We start from the raw sequence: 24,273 nt of genomic DNA, 5'->3' as shown, positions 1-24,273 counted from the left end.
TTATGTAGAGATTAGTGTTAAACAAGAAGAAGTGCTACGTTTACTCGTATGTCCCTGTCATTCCGAGTGAATGTTAACGACGTGTTTTAGCATTAGCTTAATGCTAATGTGACGTGGTTTACATGTACAGATATCTATGGTAGGTATATCTCTAACAAAAGGTTCAGAGAGAATTAGTGTTGTGATGAATGAGTTCCTTGGTGAGTTTAAGGTTTTCTTTATTTTCAGTTCAGCACATTCCAAAGTGTTTCATCAAATAACTGTTTATTGGCATGATACTGATGGTGAATACAGCATTAAGTGTAAATTGCTTAAAAACATGTATAAAACATGTAGAACAGCTTCCACAAAAATGAACCAAAATATAATAAAAAGCAGATGACATGAGTTTAAGGTTAGTGTTTATCCAGAATAATCTCTAAAGATTACAGATAAGAAAATCTAACTCCAGTTTTTAATCTCCATAGATTTTGTAGAAAGAAAAATGTCTTAACCTTAACTGCGTAAACCTTGTTATAATAGAAATATATAAAAACTAAATAAGAAAATTGTGATGTTCATAAAATCACAACCAAAATTCACACCAACCAAAACTTTTGTTTTTATAAAATATTTGTGTAATAAATTTATATAAAACACACACACACACACACACACACACACACACACACACACACACACACACACACACACACACACTGAGCACTTTATTAGGAACACCTGTAGACCTACTCATTAATAAATTCATCTAATCAGCCAATCATGTGGCAGCAATGTACAGAATAATCTGATGCAGATCTGATCCAGCAGCTTCCGGTAAAGTTCACATTTTCTAATGGCTATAAATCCAGTATAATAATGCAGTGTCCTTCAGTGCAGTGTCCTTCAGTGGTTTTCTCAGTCATCAGATCTGACTCCATTGGAGCACTTTTGAGGTAGACTGAAGTTGCACCAAAACAACTGCAACCATTATGATGCTGAATGCTGCTGAATGCTGCCTGATCCAGATGTGGATTGATCAAAGTGTGAATCCCTCTAATTTGTCTCAACTGCAATAGGCAATGCAGCACGGTTAAATACACAAGACAATTAACACATGAGGAACAGGTGTGCAGAGGCGGGGAGGATTAGACAAGGGCGGGGCAGACTAGTGAATATAAACAGAAACACATGGCCAAAGTCTGGGCTGGATCCTGACAACATCATTTGGTTTGGTTACTTTAAATCATGGTGTGTTTGTATGTCAGGTGTGACAACTGTGGTAGCAAATCGGAAATGTGTTTCATGTGTATAAAGTTCTGTGTTGTGGTGTTAAAAAAGTTAAATGAGTTGTTGTAGCTGGAAATGAGGGTTTCTTGTAACCATTTCAGTAATAATTTTATATGCAAAATGCTTGCTAAACCTTTGTACTAAATCTTCTCCATTGTCCTTTCAAAAAACATCAAAGAAGTGTAAATAATAAAAACATGAAGTGCAACTGGAATAATATTATGCAAAACTATTCTTCATGTAATTTGAAACTCAAGTCAGACCATGACTCTATGTCCAAGCTGACATCTAAGTAGACTTCAAATTCTCTGATGATATCAACCTCTGCATGGCACAAAAAAAACACTGTACACTTTTTAGTGCCAGTGAACTAAAAAGTGTACAGTGTTTAAAAGTGTACAGACTCGGCTACTGTCAGGAAATCATCGTGCTCTACAAGCGGTGTAACAGATATGTTAATACAGTTTAGCAAGATGACACATAGGCACACAATATAGGCCTCAGCTGTGACTTGGAGAGAAGCTAAACCTCATTTTTATTTTTACTTTTATATCCTTTAAGTGTTAATCCATTTCGTTTATTGTTGATTGTGATATCAGAGAGAAAGATTGTAAGTTTGTGTTCAGTGTGTTGAACCTGTGAGTTTTTGTTTTGTTTATTATTTCAATTGATAGATTTGTTTGTGCTTGACCCATGCCTGATATTGTCTATGGTTACGGACTCTGATTTTGACTTGTTGGCCAGATAATTTTATAATACACTTTTATTCAACACATACCAACATATTGTGACAAGGTATGTAGGGGGATCGACGCCATTTATTTTGAAAATCTTTATTATATTGTTTTTTTGAGAGGGAGTTAGGTAAGTAATGATTGTATTTTATTTTCTTTCATTTTGGTTTGTTAGAGGTATTCTGAGGAAGCTTGTTTTGTTTATTATGGCCTTGTCCGCCCCTGAAGCCTAAATCCTTGTCTACTAGTGAATAAAAGATTGTGAATTGTCATCTCTCTGAATCAAGACTCCCATTTGCACATTCTGCTGCGACTGACTGAATCTCAGTAAATGTTTCTTTTTATAAAATACTATCTACCTGCAATTGCAGGAAGTGGAGGAAAACCAAGAGCAAGCTGACAGGAAAACACAACAATGTGGAGAAGTACTGGAATGCTGACCATACACACACACACACACACACACACACACACACACACACACACACACACACACACACAGACAGGGTGTGGATATATAAGGGTATCAGTATTTGGCAGGGTGTGGATGAATAAAGGATCGGTGTTTGGCAGGGTGTGGATATAAAAAGGATCAGTATTTGGCAAGGTGTGGATAGGGATCAGTATTTGGCAGAGTGTGGATATATAGGGGATCAGTATTTGTCAGGGTGTGGATATATAGGGGATCAGTATTTGGCAGAGTGTGGACAGGGATCATTATTTGGCAGGGTGTGGATATATAGGGGATCAGTATTTGGCAGGGTGTGGATAGGGATCAGTATTTGGCAGGGTGTGGATAAATAGGGGATCAGTATTTGGCAGGGTGTGGATATATAGGGGATCAGTATTTGGCAGGGTGTGTATATATAGGGGATCAGTATTTGGCAGAGTGTGGATAGGGATCATTATTTGGCAGGATGTGGATAAATAGGGGATCAGTATTTGGCAGGATCCATCCATCCATCCATTTTCTACCGCTTATCCGGGGCCGGGTCACGGGGGCAGCAGTCTAAGCAGGGACACCCAGACTCCCCTCTCCCCAGACACTTCCTCCAGCTCTTCTGGGGGAATACCAAGGCGTTCCCAGGCCAGCCGAGAGACATAGCCCCTCCAGCGTGTCCTAGGTCTTCCCGGGGCCTCCTCCCAGTTGGACATGCCCAGAACACCTCCCCGGGGAGGCGTCCAGGAGGCATCCGAAACAGATGCCCGAGCCACCTCAGCTGACCACTCTCGATGTGGAGGAGCAGCGGCTCTACTCTGAGCTCCTCCCGAGTGACTGAGCTCCTCACCCTATCTCTAAGGGAGTGCCCAGCCACCCTGCGGAGGAAACTCATTTCAGCCGCCTGTATGCGGGATCTTGTCCTTTCAGTCATGACCCAAAGCTCATGACCATAGGTGAGGGTAGGAACGTAGATTAACTGGTAAATAGAGAGCTTCGCCTTACGGCTCAGCTCTCTCTTCACCACAACAGATCGGTATATCGACTGCATCACTGCAGAAGATCCACCGATCCACCTGTCGATCTCCTGCTCCATCCTTCCCTCACTTGTGAACAGGACCCCAAGATACTTAAACTCCTCCACTTGAGGCAGGAGCTCTCCACCAACCTGAAGGGGGCAAGCCATCCTTTTCCGACTGAGAACCATGGCCTCGGACTTGGAGGGGCTGATTCTCATCCCCGCCGCTTCACACTCAGCTGCAAACTGTCCCAGTGCACGCTGAAGGTCCTGATTTGAAGAAGCCAACAGGACAACATCATCTGCAAAAAGCAGAGACGAAATCCTGTGGTCCCCAAACCGGACTCCCTCCGGCCCCCGACTGCGAACAGGACCTGTGACAAAGGGCAGCCCTGTCGGAGTCCAACATGCACTGGGAACAAGTCTGACTTACTGCCGACAATGCGAACCAAACTCCTGCTCCGGTCATATAGGGTGTGGATACAGCCCTTAGCAGAGAGCCACGGACCCCATACTCCCAGAGCACCCCCCACAGGTCACCATGAGGGACACAGTCGAATGCCTTCTCCAGATCCACAAAACACATGTGGATTGCTTGAGCAAACTCCCATGAACCCTCCAGCAACCTGGTGAGGGTATAGAGATGGTCCAGTGTTCCACGACCAGGACGAAATCCGCATTGTTCCTCCTGAATCCGAGGTTCGACTATCGGCCGAATTCTCCTCTCCAGTACCCTGGCATAGACTTTTCCGGGGAGGCTGAGGAGTGTGATCCCCCGGTAGTTGGAACACACCCTCTGGTCCCCCTTCTTAAACAGAGGGACCACCACCCCAGTCTGCCAGTCCAGAGGCACTGTCCCCAACCGCCACACGATGTTGCAGAGTCGTGTCAACTAAGACAGCCCCACAACATCCAGAGACTTAAGGTACTCAGGGCGGATCTCATCCACCCCCGGTGCCTTGCCACCAAGGAGCTTCTCAACTACCTCAGTGACCTCAGCTTGGGGGATCGACGAGTCCACAACCGAGCCCTCTGCCTCTGCTTCCTCACTGGAAGACAACCAGGCTTGATAGGACTCCTTCTTCAGCTTGACGGCATCCCTTACTTCCGGGGTCCACCACCGGGTTTGGGGATTGCTGCCACGACAGGCACCAGAGACCTTACGGCCGCAGCTCCGTGCGGCTGCGTCGACAATGGAGGTGGAGAACAGGGTCCACTCGGACTCAATATTTTTAGCCTCCCTCGGGATCTGGTTGAAGCTCTGCCGGAGGTGAGAGTTGAAGATCTCTCTGCCAGGAGACTGCCAAACGTTCCCAGCGAACCCTCACAGTACGTTTGGGTCTGCCAAGTCTGTCCAACTTCCTCCCCTGCCATCAAACCCAACTAACCACCAGGTGGTGATCAGTTGACAGCCCTGCCCCTCTCTTTACCCGAGTGTCCAAGACATACGGCCGGAGGTCAGATGAAACAACCACAGAGTCGATCATTGACTTCCGACCTAGGGTGTCCTGGTGCCATGTGTACTGATGGACACCCTTATGCTTGAACATAGTGTTCGTTATGGACAAACTGTGACTAGCACAGAAGTCCAATAACAGAACACCACTCGGGTTCAGGTTGGGGGGGCCGTTCCTCCCAATCACGCCCCTCCAGGTGTCACTGTCGATGCCCATGTGAGCATTGAAGTCCCCCAGTAGAAGAATGGAGTCCCCGGTTGGGGCACTTTCTAGCACCCCTCCCAGAGCCGCCAAGAAGGTCGGGTACTCCACACTGCCATTTGGCCCATAAGCACAAATAACAGTGAGAGACCTCTCCCCAACCCGAAGGCGCAGGGAAACGACCCTCTCTTTCACCGGGGTAAACTCCAACACATGGCTGCTGAGCTGGGGGGCTATGAGCAAGCCCAAACCAGGTTGCCGCCTCTCACCGCGGGAAACTCCAGAGTAGTAGAGAGGGTTGGGCTCTCTCGAGGAGTTGGGTTGCAGAGCCCAAGCTGTGCGTGGAGGTGAGCCCAACTATCTCTAGTCGGTATCTCTCAACCTCCCGCACCAGCTCAGGCTCCTTCCCCCCCAGCGAGGTGACATTCCATGTCCCCCAGGTGGTGGGCCCACAGGAGATCGGCCCCATGTCACTCATTCGGGCTGAGCCCGGCCGGGCCCCGTGGGGTAAGACCCGGCCACCAGGCGCACGCAAGCAAGCCCCAACCCCAAGCCTGGCTCCAGGGTGGGGCCCCGGTTGCGCCATACCGGGCGACGTCACGGTCCTTGCTTTAATATTCTTCATAAGAGGTTTTTGAACCGCTCTTTGTCTGGCATGTCACCTAGGACCTGTTTGCCTTGGGAGACCCTACCAGGGGCAGAAAGCCCCAGACAACATAGTTCCTAGGATCATTCAGGCACGCAAACCCCTCCACCACAATAAGGTGGTGGTTCAAGGAGGGGCAGGATGTATTTGGCAGGATGTGGATATATAGAGGATCAGTATTTGGCAGGGTGTGGATATATAGGGGATCAGTATTTGGCAGGATGTGGATATAAAAAGGATCAGTATTTGGCAGGATGTGGATATATAGGGGATCAGTATTTGGCAGGATGTGGATATATAGGGGATCAGTATTTGGCAGGGTGTGGATATATAGGGGATCAGTATTTGGCAGGATGTGGATATAAAAAGGATCAGTATTTGGCAGGATGTGGATATATAGGGGATCAGTATATGGCAGGATGTAGATATTCAAAGCTTCTTTTTTCCTTAATGAAAAATTTTACAACACCCACCGACTCACTTCCCTCTCATTTGTACTCATCTGATTTCTGCAATACTTTAGCATCATTCTTTACCTCAAAAATTGAAGGCATTCATCGTCAACTTATGGCCACTCCTGTTTCTACTCCATGTGTCTCAGTTCTACCTGTTCCTACACAATTGTTCTCTGAGTTTATTCTGCCCACAATTGATGATATCTTAAAACTTATTCATCAATCTAAATCTTCAACCTGTGTTCTTGATCCTTTACCAACTGTCCTTGTTAAGGCTACTGCTTCCTCTCTGTCCCAGTTTATTATGGATATTATTTATTCTTCCATTACCACTGGGGCTGTTCCTTCTCTTTTCAAAACAGCTGCTGTAACTCCAATTCTAAAGAAACCAGGTTTGGACACCAACAACCTTAATCATTTTCGTCCTATTTCTAATCTTCCTTTCATTTCTAAAATTTTGGAAAAAGTTGTTGCTGCTCAACTTCATATCCACTTGTCTGGCAATAATCTATATGAACAATTCCAATCTGGTTTTCGCCCATTTCATAGCACTGAAACAGCTCTATTAAAAGTCACAAACGATTTGCTTATAGCAGCTGATTCTGGTTTACTATCCATCCTCCTTCTCCTTGATCTGAGTGCAGCTTTTGATACAATTTCCCACGATATTCTTTTAGACAGGCTTTCCACTATTGGCATCACCAACACGCCTCTGAAATGGTTTCATTCATATCTCTCTGATCGCACACAGTTTGTTCAACTAAAATCATTCACCTCTTCTGTAGTTTCCGTTACCTCTGGTGTTCCCCAGGGCTCTGTTCTTGGCCCTTTGTTATTTATTACTTACCTTTTACCCCTTGGTCATATTTTTCATAAACATCAGGTTAAGTTTCATTGCTATGCGGATGACACCCAGCTCTACCTTTCCACAAAACCACATTCCAAACTCCCTCCATCTGCTCTTTCTGATTGTCTCATTGACATAAAATCATGGTTTTCAGCAAATTTTCTTAAACTAAATAGCAATAAAACAGAATTTCTCCTTATAGGCACAAAAACTGTGCTTAACAAATTTTCGAATTTTCTTATTTCCATTGATGAATCTCTCATAGCTCCCTCATCTCAGGTTAAGAGTCTTGGTGTCATCTTTGATAGTACCCTTTCTTTTTCCTCACATGTAAATAATGTTACTCGGGCTGCATACTTTCACCTTCGAAATATCAATAGGCTTCGTTCCTTTCTCACCACTCAATCTACCACCACTCTTATTCACAGTCTAGTTACCTCCCGGCTTGACTACTGTAATTCTCTTCTTATTGGGCTTCCTCACAAAACCCTTCATAAGCTGCAACTCGTTCAAAACTCTTCTGCCCGTATTATCACTCGTACTCCCTCTATCCATCATATTACACCTGTTCTGGAACAGCTACACTGGCTTCCCATTAATTTTCGTATCAAGTATAAAATTCTTCTTCTAACATTTAAAGCTATCCACAATCTTGCACCTTCATATCTTCTTGATCTTCTTCATACTCCAAAACCAACTCGCACTCTTAGGTCTTCTTCTTCCACTCATTTCATTGTTCCCTCTGTCCGTCTTTTAACGATGGGGAACAGAGCTTTCAGTTACTCTGCACCTCAGCTCTGGAACTCACTTCCATCTGAGCTCCGTAATATTGATTCTCTTTCATCATTTAAATCTCAGCTTAAAACTCATCTGTTTAGTTTAGCATATTATAGATCATGATTTGTAATGTTGGTCCAATTTTTAATGTAAGTATTGTATAACTATATTTTTTGTTGTTTTTCTTCTTCTTTTGTACGGTGACCTTGAGTGTTAGAAAGGCGCCTTTAAATAAAATGTATTATTATTATTATTATTATAAAAAGGATCCGTTTTTGGCAGGATGTGGATATATAGGGGATCAGTATTTGGCAGGATGTGGGTATATAGGGGATCAGTATTTGGCAGGATGTGGATATATAGGGGATCAGTATGTGGCAGGATGTGGATATATAGGGGATCGGTATTTGGCAGGATGTGGATATATAGGGGATCAGTATTTGGCAGGGTGTGGATATATAGGGGATCAGTTTTTGGCAGGATGTGGATATATAGGGGATCAGTATATGGCAGGATGTGGATATAAAAAGGATCCATTTTTGGCAGGATGTGGGTATATAGGGGATCAGTATTTGGCAGGGTGTGGATATATAGGGGATCAGTATTTGGCAGGAAGTGGATATAAAAAGGATCAGTATTTGGCATCGTGTGGATATATAGGGGATCAGTATTTAGCAGGATGTGGATATAAAAAGGATCCGTTTTTGGCAGGATGTGGATATATAGGGGATCAGTATTTGGCAGGATGTGGATATATAGGGGATCAGTATTTGGCAGGATGTGGATATAAAAATGATCAGTATTTGGCAGGATGTGGATATAAAAAGGATCAGTATTTGGCAGGATGTGGATATATAGGGGATCAGTATTTGGCAGGGTGTGGATATAAAAAGGATCAGTATTTGGCAGGATGTGGATATATAGGGGATCCGTTTTTGGCAGGATGTGGATATATAAGGGATCAGTATATGGCAGGATGTGGATATAAAAAGGATCCGTTTTTGGCAGGATGTGGATGTAAAAAGGATCAGTATTTGGCGAGGTGTGGATATATAGGGGATCAGTATTTGGCAGGATGTGGATATATAGGGGATCAGTATTTGGCAGGATGTGGATATATAGGGGATCAGTATTTGGCAGGATGTGGATATAAAAAGGATCAGTATTTGGCAGGATGTGGATATATAGGGGATCAGTATTTGGCAGGGTGTGGATATATAGGGGATCAGTATTTGGCAGGATGTGGATATATAGGGGATCAGTATTTGGCAGGATGTGGATATATAGGGGATCAGTATTTGGCAGGATGTGGATATAAAAAGGATCAGTATTTGGCAGGATGTGGATATAAAAAGGATCAGTATTTGGCAGGATGTGGATATATAGGGGATCAGTATTTGGCAGGATGTGGATATATAGGGGATCAGTATTTGGCAGGATGTGGATATATAGGGGATCAGTTTTTGGCAGGATGTGGATATATAGGGGATCAGTATTTGGCAGGATGTGGATATATGGGGGATCAGTATTTGGCAGGATGTGGATATATGGGGGATCAGTATTTGTCAGGGTGTGGATATATAGGGGATCAGTTTTTGGCAGGATGTGGATATATATAGGGGATCAGTATTTGGCGAGGTGTGGATATATAGAGGATCCGTTGTTGGCAGGATGTGGATATATAGGGGATCAGTATTTGGCAGGGTGTGGATATATAGGGGAGCAGGATGTGGATATAAAAAGGATCCGTTTTTGGTAGGATGTGGATATATAGGGGATCAGTATTTGGCAGGATGTGGATATATATGGGATCAGTATTTGGCAGGATGTGGATATATAGGGGATCAGTATTTGGCAGGGTGTGGATATATAGGGGAGCAGGATGTGGATATAAAAAGGATCCGTTTTTGGTAGGATGTGGATATATAGGGGATCAGTATTTGGCATCGTTTGGATATATAGGGGATCAGTATTTGGCAGGATGTGGATATATATGGGATCAGTATTTGGCAGGATGTGGATATATAGGGGATCAGTATTTGGCAGGATGTGGATATAAAAAGGATCAGTATTTGGCAGGGTGTGGATATAAAAAGGATCAGTATTTGGCAGGATGTGGATATATAGGGGATCAGTATTTGGCAGGATGTGGATATATAGGGGATCGGTATTTGGCAGGGTGTGGATATATAGGGGATCAGTATTTGGCAGGGTGTGGATATATAGGGGATCAGTATTTGGCAGGGTGTGGATATAAAAAGGATCCGTTTTTGGCAGGATGTGGATATATAGGGGATCAGCATTTGGCAGGATGTGGGTATATAGGGGATAAGTATTTGGCAGGAAGTGGATATATAGGGGATCAGTATTTGGCAGGATGTGGATATAAAAAGGATCAGTATTTGGCATCGTGTGGATATATAGAGGATCAGTATTTGGCAGGATGTGGATATATAGGGGATCGGTATTTGGCAGGGTGTGGATATATAGGGGATCAGTTTTTGGCAGGATGTGGATATATAGGGGATCAGTATATGGCAGGATGTGGATATAAAAAGGATCCGTTTTTGGCAGGATGTGGATATATAGGGGATCAGTATTTGGCAGGATGTGGGTATATAGAGGATCAGTATTTGGCAGGGTGTGGATATATAGGTGATCAGTATTTAGCAGGATGTGGATATAAAAAGGATCCGTTTTTGGCAGGATGTGGATATATAGGGGATCAGTATTTGGCAGGATGTGAATATATAGGGGATCAGTATTTGGCAGGATGTGGATATAAAAAGGATCAGTATTTGGCAGGATGTGGATTTAAAAAGGATCAGTATTTGGCAGGATGTGGATATATAGGGGATCAGTATTTGGCAGGGTGTGGATATAAAAGGGATCAGTATTTGGCAGGATGTGTATATATAGGGGATCAGTATTTGGCAGGATGTGGATATATAGGGGATCAGTATTTGGCAGGATGTGGATATAAAAAGGATCAGTATCTGGCAGGATGTGGATATATAGGGGATCAGTATTTGGCAGGATGTGGATATAAAAAGGATCAGTATTTGGCATCGTGTGGATGTGTAGGGGATCAGTATTTGGCAGGATGTGGATATAAAAAGGATCAGTATTTGGCAGGATGTGGATATAAAAAGGATCAGTATTTGGCAGGATGTGGATATATAGGGGATCAGTATTTGGCAGGATGTGGATATATAGGGGATCAGTATTTGGCAGGATGTGGATATATAGGGGATCAGTTTTTGGCAGGATGTGGATATATAGGGGATCAGTATTTGGCAGGATGTGGATATATGGGGGATCAGTATTTGGCAGGATGTGGATATATAGGGGATCAGTTTTTGGCAGGATGTGGATATATATAGGGGATCAGTATTTGGCGAGGTGTGGATATATAGAGGATCCGTTGTTGGCAGGATGTGGATATATAGGGGATCAGTATTTGGCAGGGTGTGGATATATAGGGGAGCAGGATGTGGATATAAAAAGGATCCGTTTTTGGTAGGATGTGGATATATAGGGGATCAGTATTTGGCATCGTTTGGATATATAGGGGATCAGTATTTGGCAGGATGTGGATATATATGGGATCAGTATTTGGCAGGATGTGGATATAAAAAGGATCAGTATTTGGCAGGGTGTGGATATAAAAAGGATCAGTATTTGGCAGGATGTGGATATATAGGGGATCAGTATTTGGCAGGATGTGGATATATAGGGGATCAGTATTTGGCAGGGTGTGGATATATAGGGGATCAGTTTTTGGCAGGATGTGGATATATAGGGGATCAGTATATGGCAGGATGTGGATATAAAAAGGATCCATTTTTGGCAGGATGTGGGTATATAGGGGATCAGTATTTGGCAGGGTGTGGATATATAGGGGATCAGTATTTGGCAGGAAGTGGATATAAAAAGGATCAGTATTTGGCATCGTGTGGATATATAGGGGATCAGTATTTAGCAGGATGTGGATATAAAAAGGATCCGTTTTTGGCAGGATGTGGATATATAGGGGATCAGTATTTGGCAGGATGTGGATATATAGGGGATCAGTATTTGGCAGGATGTGGATATAAAAATGATCAGTATTTGGCAGGATGTGGATATAAAAAGGATCAGTATTTGGCAGGATGTGGATATATAGGGGATCAGTATTTGGCAGGGTGTGGATATAAAAAGGATCAGTATTTGGCAGGATGTGGATATATAGGGGATCCGTTTTTGGCAGGATGTGGATATATAAGGGATCAGTATATGGCAGGATGTGGATATAAAAAGGATCCGTTTTTGGCAGGATGTGGATGTAAAAAGGATCAGTATTTGGCGAGGTGTGGATATATAGGGGATCAGTATTTGGCAGGATGTGGATATATAGGGGATCAGTATTTGGCAGGATGTGGATATATAGGGGATCAGTATTTGGCAGGATGTGGATATATAGGGGATCAGTATTTGGCAGGATGTGGATATAAAAAGGATCAGTATTTGGCAGGATGTGGATATAAAAAGGATCAGTATTTGGCAGGGTGTGGATATATAGGGGATCAGTATTTGGCAGGATGTGGATATATAGGGGATCAGTATTTGGCAGGGTGTGGATATAAAAAGGATCAGTATTTGGCAGGATGTGGATATATAGGGGATCAGTATTTGGCAGGGTGTGGATATATAGGGGATCAGTATTTGGCAGGAAGTGGATATAAAAAGGATCAGTATTTGGCATCGTGTGGATATATAGGGGATCAGTATTTAGCAGGATGTGGATATAAAAAGGATCCGTTTTTGGCAGGATGTGGATATAGGGGATCAGTATTTGGCAGGATGTGGATATATAGGGGATCAGTATTTGGCAGGATGTGGATATAAAAATGATCAGTATTTGGCAGGATGTGGATATAAAAAGGATCAGTATTTGGCAGGATGTGGATATATAGGGGATCAGTATTTGGCAGGGTGTGGATATAAAAAGGATCAGTATTTGGCAGGATGTGGATATATAGGGGATCCGTTTTTGGCAGGATGTGGATATATAAGGGATCAGTATATGGCAGGATGTGGATATAAAAAGGATCCGTTTTTGGCAGGATGTGGATGTAAAAAGGATCAGTATTTGGCGAGGTGTGGATATATAGGGGATCAGTATTTGGCAGGATGTGGATATATAGGGGATCAGTATTTGGCAGGATGTGGATATATAGGGGATCAGTATTTGGCAGGATGTGGATATAAAAAGGATCAGTATTTGGCAGGATGTGGATATAAAAAGGATCAGTATTTGGCAGGGTGTGGATATATAGGGGATCAGTATTTGGCAGGATGTGGATATATAGGGGATCAGTATTTGGCAGGATGTGGATATATAGGGGATCAGTTTTTGGCAGGATGTGGATATATAGGGGATCAGTATTTGGCAGGATGTGGATATATGGGGGATCAGTATTTGGCAGGATGTGGATATATGGGGGATCAGTATTTGTCAGGGTGTGGATATATAGGGGATCAGTTTTTTGGCAGGATGTGGATATATATAGGGGATCAGTATTTGGCGAGGTGTGTATATATAGAGGATCCGTTGTTGGCAGGATGTGGATATATAGGGGATCAGTATTTGGCAGGGTGTGGATATATAGGGGAGCAGGATGTGGATATAAAAAGGATCCGTTTTTGGTAGGATGTGGATATATAGGGGATCAGTATTTGGCATCGTTTGGATATATAGGGGATCAGTATTTGGCAGGATGTGGATATATATGGGATCAGTATTTGGCAGGATGTGGATATATAGGGGATCAGTATTTGGCAGGATGTGGATATAAAAAGGATCAGTATTTGGCAGGGTGTGGATATAAAAAGGATCAGTATTTGGCAGGATGTGGATATATAGGGGATCGGTATTTGGCAGGATGTGGATATATAGGGGATCGGTATTTGGCAGGGTGTGGATATATAGGGGATCAGTATTTGGCAGGGTGTGGATATAAAAAGGATCCGTTTTTGGCAGGATGTGGATATATAGGGGATCAGCATTTGGCAGGATGTGGGTATATAGGGGATAAGTATTTGGCAAGAAGTGGATATATAGGGGATCAGTATTTGGCAGGATGTGGATATAAAAAGGATCAGTATTTGGCATCGTGTGGATATATAGAGGATCAGTATTTGGCAGGATGTGGATATATAGGGGATCGGTATTTGGCAGGGTGTGGATATATAGGGGATCAGTTTTTGGCAGGATGTGGATATATAGGGGATCAGTATATGGCAGGATGTGGATATAAAAAGGATCCGTTTTTGGCAGGATGTGGATATATAGGGGATCAGTATTTGGCAGGATGTGGGTATATAGAGGATCAGTATTTGGCAGGGTGTGGATATATAGGTGATCAGTATTTAGCAGGATGTGGATATAAAAAGGATCCGTTTTTGGCAGGATGTGGATATATAGGGGATCAGTATATGGCAGGATGTGAATATATAGGGGATCAGTATTTGGCAGGATGTGGATATAAAAAGGATCAGTATTTGGCAGGATGTGGATTTAAAAAGGATCAGTATTTGGCAGGATGTGGATATATAGGGGATCAGTATTTGGCAGGGTGTGGATATAAAAGGGATCAGTATTTGGCAGGATGTGGATATATAGGGGATCAGTATTTGGCAGGATGTGGATATATAGGGGATCAGTATTTGGCAGGGTGTGGATATATAGGGGATCAGTATTTGGCAGGATGTGGATATATAGGGGATCAGTATTTGGCAGGATGTGGATATATAGGGGATCAGTATTTGGCAGGATGTGGATGTAAAAAGGATCAGTATTTGGCAGGATGTGGATATATAGGGGATCAGTATTTGGCAGGATGTGGATATAAAAAGGATCAGTATTTGGCAGGATGTGTATATATAGGGGATCAGTATTTGGCAGGATGTGGATATATAGGGGATCAGTATTTGGCAGGATGTGGATATAAAAAGGATCAGTATCTGGCAGGATGTGGATATATAGGGGATCAGTATTTGGCAGGATGTGGATATAAAAAGGATCAGTATTTGGCATCGTGTGGATGTGTAGGGGATCAGTATTTGGCAGGATGTGGATATAAAAAGGATCAGTATTTGGCAGGATGTGGATATAAAAAGGATCAGTATTTGGCAGGATGTGGATATATAGGGGATCAGTATTTGCAGGATGTGGATATATAGGGGATCAGTATTTGGCAGGATGTGGATATATAGGGGATCAGTTTTTGGCAGGATGTGGATGTAAAAAGGATCAGTATTTGGCAGGATGTGGATATATAGGGGATCAGTATTTGGCAGGATGTGGATATAAAAAGGATCAGTATTTGGCAGGATGTGGATATATAGGGGATCAGTATTTGGCAGGATGTGGATATAAAAAGGATCAGTATCTGGCAGGATGTGGATATATAGGGGATCAGTATTTGGCAGGATGTGGATATATAGGGGATCAGTATTTGGCAGGGTGTGTATATATAGGGGATCAGTATTTGGCAGGATGTGGATATAAAAAGGATCAGTATTTGGCAGGATGTGGATATATAGGGGATCAGTATTTGGCAGGATGTGGATATAAAAAGGATCAGTATTTGGCAGGATGTGGATATAAAAAGGATCAGTATTTGGCAGGGTGTGGATATATAGGGGATCAGTATTTGGCAGGATGTGGATATATAGGGGATCAGTATTTGGCAGGGTGTGGATATAAAAAGGATCAGTATTTGGCAGGATGTGGATATATAGGGGATCAGTATTTGGCAGGGTGTGGATATATAGGGGATCAGTATTTGGCAGGAAGTGGATATAAAAAGGATCAGTATTTGGCATCGTGTGGATATATAGGGGATCAGTATTTAGCAGGATGTGGATATAAAAAGGATCCGTTTTTGGCAGGATGTGGATATATAGGGGATCAGTATTTGGCAGGATGTGGATATATAGGGGATCAGTATTTGGCAGGATGTGGATATAAAAATGATCAGTATTTGGCAGGATGTGGATATAAAAAGGATCAGTATTTGGCAGGATGTGGATATATAGGGGATCAGTATTTGGCAGGGTGTGGATATAAAAAGGATCAGTATTTGGCAGGATGTGGATATATAGGGGATCCGTTTTTGGCAGGATGTGGATATATAAGGGATCAGTATATGGCAGGATGTGGATATAAAAAGGATCCGTTTTTGGCAGGATGTGGATGTAAAAAGGATCAGTATTTGGCGAGGTGTGGATATATAGGGGATCAGTATTTGGCAGGATGTGGATATATAGGGGATCAGTATTTGGCAGGATGTGGATATATAGGGGATCAGTATTTGGCAGGATGTGGATATAAAAAGGATCAGTATTTGGCAGGATGTGGATATAAAAAGGATCAGTATTTGGCAGGGTGTGGATATATAGGGGATCAGTATTTGGCAGGATGTGGATATATAGGGGATCAGTATTTGGCAGGATGTGGATATATAGGGGATCAGTTTTTGGCAGGATGTGGATATATAGGGGATCAGTATTTGGCAGGATGTGGATATATGGGGGATCAGTATTTGGCAGGATGTGGATATATGGGGGATCAGTATTTGTCAGGGTGTGGATATATAGGGGATCAGTTTTTGGCAGGATGTGGATATATATAGGGGATCAGTATTTGGCGAGGTGTGTATATATAGAGGATCCGTTGTTGGCAGGATGTGGATATATAGGGGATCAGTATTTGGCAGGGTGTGGATATATAGGGGAGCAGGATGTGGATATAAAAAGGATCCGTTTTTGGTAGGATGTGGATATATAGGGGATCAGTATTTGGCATCGTTTGGATATATAGGGGATCAGTATTTGGCAGGATGTGGATATATATGGGATCAGTATTTGGCAGGATGTGGATATATAGGGGATCAGTATTTGGCAGGATGTGGATATAAAAAGGATCAGTATTTGGCAGGATGTGGATATAAACAGGATCAGTATTTGGCAGGATGTGGATATATAGGGGATCGGTATTTGGCAGGATGTGGATATATAGGGGATCGGTATTTGGCAGGGTGTGGATATATAGGGGATCAGTATTTGGCAGGGTGTGGATATAAAAAGGATCCGTTTTTGGCAGGATGTGGATATATAGGGGATCAGCATTTGGCAGGATGTGGGTATATAGGGGATAAGTATTTGGCAAGAAGTGGATATATAGGGGATCAGTATTTGGCAGGATGTGGATATAAAAAGGATCAGTATTTGGCATCGTGTGGATATATAGAGGATCAGTATTTGGCAGGATGTGGATATATAGGGGATCGGTATTTGGCAGGGTGTGGATATATAGGGGATCAGTTTTTGGCAGGATGTGGATATATAGGGGATCAGTATATGGCAGGATGTGGATATAAAAAGGATCCGTTTTTGGCAGGATGTGGATATATAGGGGATCAGTATTTGGCAGGATGTGGGTATATAGAGGATCAGTATTTGGCAGGGTGTGGATATATAGGTGATCAGTATTTAGCAGGATGTGGATATAAAAAGGATCCGTTTTTGGCAGGATGTGGATATATAGGGGATCAGTATATGGCAGGATGTGAATATATAGGGGATCAGTATTTGGCAGGATGTGGATATAAAAAGGATCAGTATTTGGCAGGATGTGGATTTAAAAAGGATCAGTATTTGGCAGGATGTGGATATATAGGGGATCAGTATTTGGCAGGGTGTGGATATAAAAGGGATCAGTATTTGGCAGGATGTGGATATATAGGGGATCAGTATTTGGCAGGATGTGGATATATAGGGGATCAGTATTTGGCAGGGTGTGGATATATAGGGGATCAGTATTTGGCAGGATGTGGATATATAGGGGATCAGTATTTGGCAGGATGTGGATATATAGGGGATCAGTATTTGGCAGGATGTGGATGTAAAAAGGATCAGTATTTGGCAGGATGTGGATATATAGGGGATCAGTATTTGGCAGGATGTGGATATAAAAAGGATCAGTATTTGGCAGGATGTGTATATATAGGGGATCAGTATTTGGCAGGATGTGGATATATAGGGGATCAGTATTTGGCAGGATGTGGATATAAAAAGGATCAGTATCTGGCAGGATGTGGATATATAGGGGATCAGTATTTGGCAGGATGTGGATATAAAAAGGATCAGTATTTGGCATCGTGTGGATGTGTAGGGGATCAGTATTTGGCAGGATGTGGATATAAAAAGGATCAGTATTTGGCAGGATGTGGATATAAAAAGGATCAGTATTTGGCAGGATGTGGATATATAGGGGGATCAGTATTTGCAGGATGTGGATATATAGGGGATCAGTATTTGGCAGGATGTGGATATATAGGGGATCAGTTTTTGGCAGGATGTGGATGTAAAAAGGATCAGTATTTGGCAGGATGTGGATATATAGGGGATCAGTATTTGGCAGGATGTGGATATAAAAAGGATCAGTATTTGGCAGGATGTGGATATATAGGGGATCAGTATTTGGCAGGATGTGGATATAAAAAGGATCAGTATCTGGCAGGATGTGGATATATAGGGGATCAGTATTTGGCAGGATGTGGATATATAGGGGATCAGTATTTGGCAGGGTGTGTATATATAGGGGATCAGTATTTGGCAGGATGTGGATATAAAAAGGATCAGTATTTGGCAGGATGTGGATATATAGGGGATCAGTATTTGGCGAGGTGTGGATAGGGATCAGTATTTGGCAGGGTGTGGATATATAGGGGATCAGAATTTGGCAGGGTGTGGATATATAGGGGATCAGTATTTGGCAGGATGTGGATATAAAAAGGATCCGTTTTTGGCAAAATGTGGATATATAGGGGATCAGTATTTGGCAGGATGTGGATATATAGGGGATCAGTATTTGGCAGGATGTGGATATATAGGGGATCAGTATATGGCAGGATGTGGATATAAAAAGGATCCGTTTTAGCAGGATGTGGATATATAGGGGATCGGTATTTGGCAGGATGTGGATATATAGGGGATCAGTATTTGGCAGGATGTGGATATATAGGGGATCAGTATTTGGCAGGATGTGGATATATAGGGGATCAGTATTTGGCGAGGTGTGGATATATAGGGGATCAGTATTTGGCAGGGTGTGGATATATAGGGGATCAGTATTTGGCAGGATGTGGGTATATAGGGGATAAGTATTTGGCAGGAAGTGGATATATAGGGGATCAGTATTTGGCAGGATGTGGATATAAAAAAGATCAGTATTTGGCATCGTGTGGATATATAGAGGATCAGTATTTGGCAGGATGTGGATATATAGGGGATCAGTATTTGGCAGGATGTGGATATATGGGGGATCAGTATTTGGCAGGATGTGGATATATGGGGGATCAGTATTTGTCAGGGTGTGGATATATAGGGGATCAGTTTTTGGCAGGATGTGGATATATATAGGGGATCAGTATTTGGCGAGGTGTGTATATATAGAGGATCCGTTGTTGGCAGGATGTGGATATATAGGGGATCAGTATTTGGCAGGGTGTGGATATATAGGGGAGCAGGATGTGGATATAAAAAGGATCCGTTTTTGGTAGGATGTGGATATATAGGGGATCAGTATTTGGCATCGTTTGGATATATAGGGGATCAGTATTTGGCAGGATGTGGATATATGGGATCAGTATTTGGCAGGATGTGGATATATAGGGGATCAGTATTTGGCAGGATGTGGATATAAAAAGGATCAGTATTTGGCAGGGTGTGGATATAAAAAGGATCAGTATTTGGCAGGATGTGGATATATAGGGGATCGGTATTTGGCAGGATGTGGATATATAGGGGATCGGTATTTGGCAGGGTGTGGATATATAGGGGATCAGTATTTGGCAGGGTGTGGATATAAAAAGGATCCGTTTTTGGCAGGGATGTGGATATATATCGGATCAGCATTTGGCAGGATGTGGGTATATAGGGGATAAGTATTTGGCAAGAAGTGGATATATAGGGGATCAGTATTTGGCAGGATGTGGATATAAAAAGGATCAGTATTTGGCATCGTGTGGATATATAGAGGATCAGTATTTGGCAGGATGTGGATATATAGGGGATCGGTATTTGGCAGGGTGTGGATATATAGGGGATCAGTTTTTGGCAGGATGTGGATATATAGGGGATCAGTATATGGCAGGATGTGGATATAAAAAGGATCCGTTTTTGGCAGGATGTGGATATATAGGGGATCAGTATTTGGCAGGATGTGGGTATATAGAGGATCAGTATTTGGCAGGGTGTGGATATATAGGTGATCAGTATTTAGCAGGATGTGGATATAAAAAGGATCCGTTTTTGGCAGGATGTGGATATATAGGGGATCAGTATATGGCAGGATGTGAATATATAGGGGATCAGTATTTGGCAGGATGTGGATATAAAAAGGATCAGTATTTGGCAGGATGTGGATTTAAAAAGGATCAGTATTTGGCAGGATGTGGATATATAGGGGATCAGTATTTGGCAGGGTGTGGATATAAAAGGGATCAGTATTTGGCAGGATGTGGATATATAGGGGATCAGTATTTGGCAGGATGTGGATATATAGGGGATCAGTATTTGGCAGGGTGTGGATATATAGGGGATCAGTATTTGGCAGGATGTGGATATATAGGGGATCAGTATTTGGCAGGATGTGGATATATAGGGGATCAGTATTTGGCAGGATGTGGATGTAAAAAGGATCAGTATTTGGCAGGATGTGGATATATAGGGGATCAGTATTTGGCAGGATGTGGATATATAGGGGATCAGTATTTGGCAGGATGTGGATATAAAAAGGATCAGTATTTGGCAGGATGTGTATATATAGGGGATCAGTATTTGGCAGGATGTGGATATATAGGGGATCAGTATTTGGCAGGATGTGGATATAAAAAGGATCAGTATCTGGCAGGATGTGGATATATAGGGGATCAGTATTTGGCAGGATGTGGATATAAAAAGGATCAGTATTTGGCATCGTGTGGATGTGTAGGGGATCAGTATTTGGCAGGATGTGGATATAAAAAGGATCAGTATTTGGCAGGATGTGGATATAAAAAGGATCAGTATTTGGCAGGATGTGGATATATAGGGGATCAGTATTTGCAGGATGTGGATATATAGGGGATCAGTATTTGGCAGGATGTGGATATATAGGGGATCAGTTTTTGGCAGGATGTGGATATATAGAGGATCAGTATTTGGCAGGATGTGGATATATAGGGGATCGGTATTTGGCAGGGTGTGGATATATAGGGGATCAGTTTTTGGCAGGATGTGGATATATAGGGGATCAGTATCTGGCAGGATGTGGATATATAGGGGATCAGTATTTGGCAGGATGTGGATATAAAAAGGATCAGTATTTGGCATCGTGTGGATGTGTAGGGGATCAGTATTTGGCAGGATGTGGATATAAAAAGGATCAGTATTTGGCAGGATGTGGATATATAGGGGATCAGTATTTGGCAGGATGTGGATATATAGGGGATCAGTATTTGGTGAGGTGTGGATATATAGGGGATCATTATTTGGCAGGGTGTGGATATATAGGGGATCAGTATTTGGCAGGATGTGGATGTAAAAAGGATCAGTATTTGGCAGGATGTGGATATATAGGGGATCAGTATTTGGCAGGATGTGGATATAAAAGGGATCAGTATTTGGCAGGATGTGGATATATAGGGGATCAGTATTTGGCAGGATGTGGATATAAAAAGGATCAGTATCTGGCAGGATGTGGATATATAGGGGATCAGTATTTGGCAGGATGTGGATATATAGGGGATCAGTATTTGGCAGGGTGTGTATATATAGGGGATCAGTATTTGGCAGGATGTGGATATAAAAAGGATCAGTATTTGGCAGGATGTGGATATATAGGGGATCAGTATTTGGCGAGGTGTGGATAGGGATCAGTATTTGGCAGGGTGTGGATATATAGGGGATCAGAATTTGGCAGGGTGTGGATATATAGGGGATCAGTATTTGGCAGGATGTGGATATAAAAAGGATCCGTTTTTGGCAAAATGTGGATATATAGGGGATCAGTATTTGGCAGGATGTGGATATATAGGGGATCAGTATTTGGCAGGATGTGGATATATAGGGGATCAGTATATGGCAGGATGTGGATATAAAAAGGATCCGTTTTAGCAGGATGTGGATATATAGGGGATCGGTATTTGGCAGGATGTGGATATATAGGGGATCAGTATTTGGCAGGATGTGGATATATAGGGGATCAGTATGTGGCAGGATGTGGATATATAGGGGATCAGTATTTGGCGAGGTGTGGATATATAGGGGATCAGTATTTGGCAGGATGTGGGTATATAGGGGATCAGTATTTGGCAGGATGTGGGTATATAGGGGATAAGTATTTGGCAGGAAGTGGATATATAGGGGATCAGTATTTGGCAGGATGTGGATATAAAAAAGATCAGTATTTGGCATCGTGTGGATATATAGAGGATCAGTATTTGGCAGGATGTGGATATATAGGGGATCGGTATTTGGCAGGGTGTGGATATATAGGGGATCAGTTTTTGGCAGGATGTGGATATATAGGGGATCAGTATATGGCAGGATGTGGATATAAAAAGGATCCGTTTTTGGCAGGATGTGGATATATAGGGGATCAGTATTTGGCAGGATGTGGGTATATAGAGGATCAGTATTTGGCAGGGTGTGGATATATAGGTGATCAGTATTTAGCAGGATGTGGATATAAAAAGGATCCGTTTTTGGCAGGATGTGGATATATAGGGGATCAGTATTTGGCAGGATGTGAATATATAGGGGATCAGTATTTGGCAGGATGTGGATATAAAAAGGATCAGTATTTGGCAGGATGTGGATATAAAAAGGATCAGTATTTGGCAGGATGTGGATATATAGGGGATCAGTATTTGGCAGGGTGTGGATATAAAAGGGATCAGTATTTGGCAGGATGTGGATATAAAAAGGATCAGTATTTGGCAGGATGTGGATATATAGGGGATCAGTATTTGGCAGGGTGTGGATATATAGGGGATCAGTATTTGGCAGGATGTGGATATAAAAAGGATCAGTATTTGGCAGGATGTGGATATATAGGGGATCAGTATTTGGCAGGATGTGGATATAAAAAGGATCAGTATTTGGCAGGATGTGGATATAAAAAGGATCAGTATTTGGCAGGATGTGTATATATAGGGGATCAGTATTTGGCAGGATGTGGATATAAAAAGGATCAGTATTTGGCAGGATGTGGATATAAAAAGGATCAGTATTTGGCAGGATGTGGATATAAAAAGGATCCGTTTTTGGCAGGATGTGGATATATAGGGGATCAGTATTTGGCAGGGTGTGGATATAAAAAGGATCAGTATTTGGCAGGGTGTGGATATATAGAGGATCCGTATTTGGCAGGATGTGGATATATAGGGGATCAGTATTTGGCAGGGTGTGGATATAAAAAGGATCAGTATTTGGCAGGATGTGGATATAAAAAGGATCAGTATTTGGCAGGATGTGGATATATAGGGGATCAGTATTTGGCGAGGTGTGGATAGGGATCAGTATTTGGCAGGGTGTGGATATATAGGGGATCAGAATTTGGCAGGGTGTGGATATATAGGGGATCAGTATTTGGCAGGATGTGGATATAAAAAGGATCCGTTTTGGCAGGATGTGGATATATAGGGGATCGGTATTTGGCAGGATGTGGATATATAGGGGATCAGTATTTGGCAGGATGTGGATATATAGGGGATCAGTATTTGGCAGGATGTGGATATATAGGGGATCAGTATTTGGCGAGGTGTGGATATATAGGGGATCAGTATTTGGCAGGGTGTGGATATATAGGGGATCAGTATTTGGCAGGATGTGGATATATAGGGGATCAGCATTTGGCAGGATGTGGGTATATAGGGGATAAGTATTTGGCAGGAAGTGGATATATAGGGGATCAGTATTTGGCAGGATGTGGATATAAAAAGGATCAGTATTTGGCATCGTGTGGATATATAGAGGATCAGTATTTGGCAGGATGTGGATATATAGGGGATCAGTATATGGCAGGATGTGGATATAAAAAGGATCCGTTTTTGGCAGGATGTGGATATATAGGGGATCAGTATTTGGCAGGATGTGGGTATATAGAGGATCAGTATTTGGCAGGGTGTGGATATATAGGTGATCAGTATTTAGCAGGATGTGGATATAAAAAGGATCCGTTTTTGGCAGGATGTGGATATATAGGGGATCAGTATTTGGCAGGATGTGAATATATAGGGGATCAGTATTTGGCAGGATGTGGATATAAAAAGGATCAGTATTTGGCAGGATGTGGATATATAGGGGATCAGTATTTGGCAGGGTGTGGATATAAAAGG

General features: G+C 42.5%; 1 pseudogene; it reads right to left on the bottom strand.

Annotated features, from left to right (window-relative positions):
• LOC113648774 overlaps positions 1-24,273 on the bottom strand; it is a 52,602-nt pseudogene that overhangs the window by 20,029 nt on the left and 8,300 nt on the right.

Source organism: Tachysurus fulvidraco, chromosome 18, assembly GCF_022655615.1.
Source record: "Tachysurus fulvidraco isolate hzauxx_2018 chromosome 18, HZAU_PFXX_2.0, whole genome shotgun sequence".
Taxonomy (NCBI): Eukaryota; Metazoa; Chordata; class Actinopteri; order Siluriformes; family Bagridae; genus Tachysurus; species Tachysurus fulvidraco.
The sequence above is the reverse complement of the archived record's forward strand: the minus strand, read 5'-3'. Positions and strand labels throughout refer to the sequence as shown.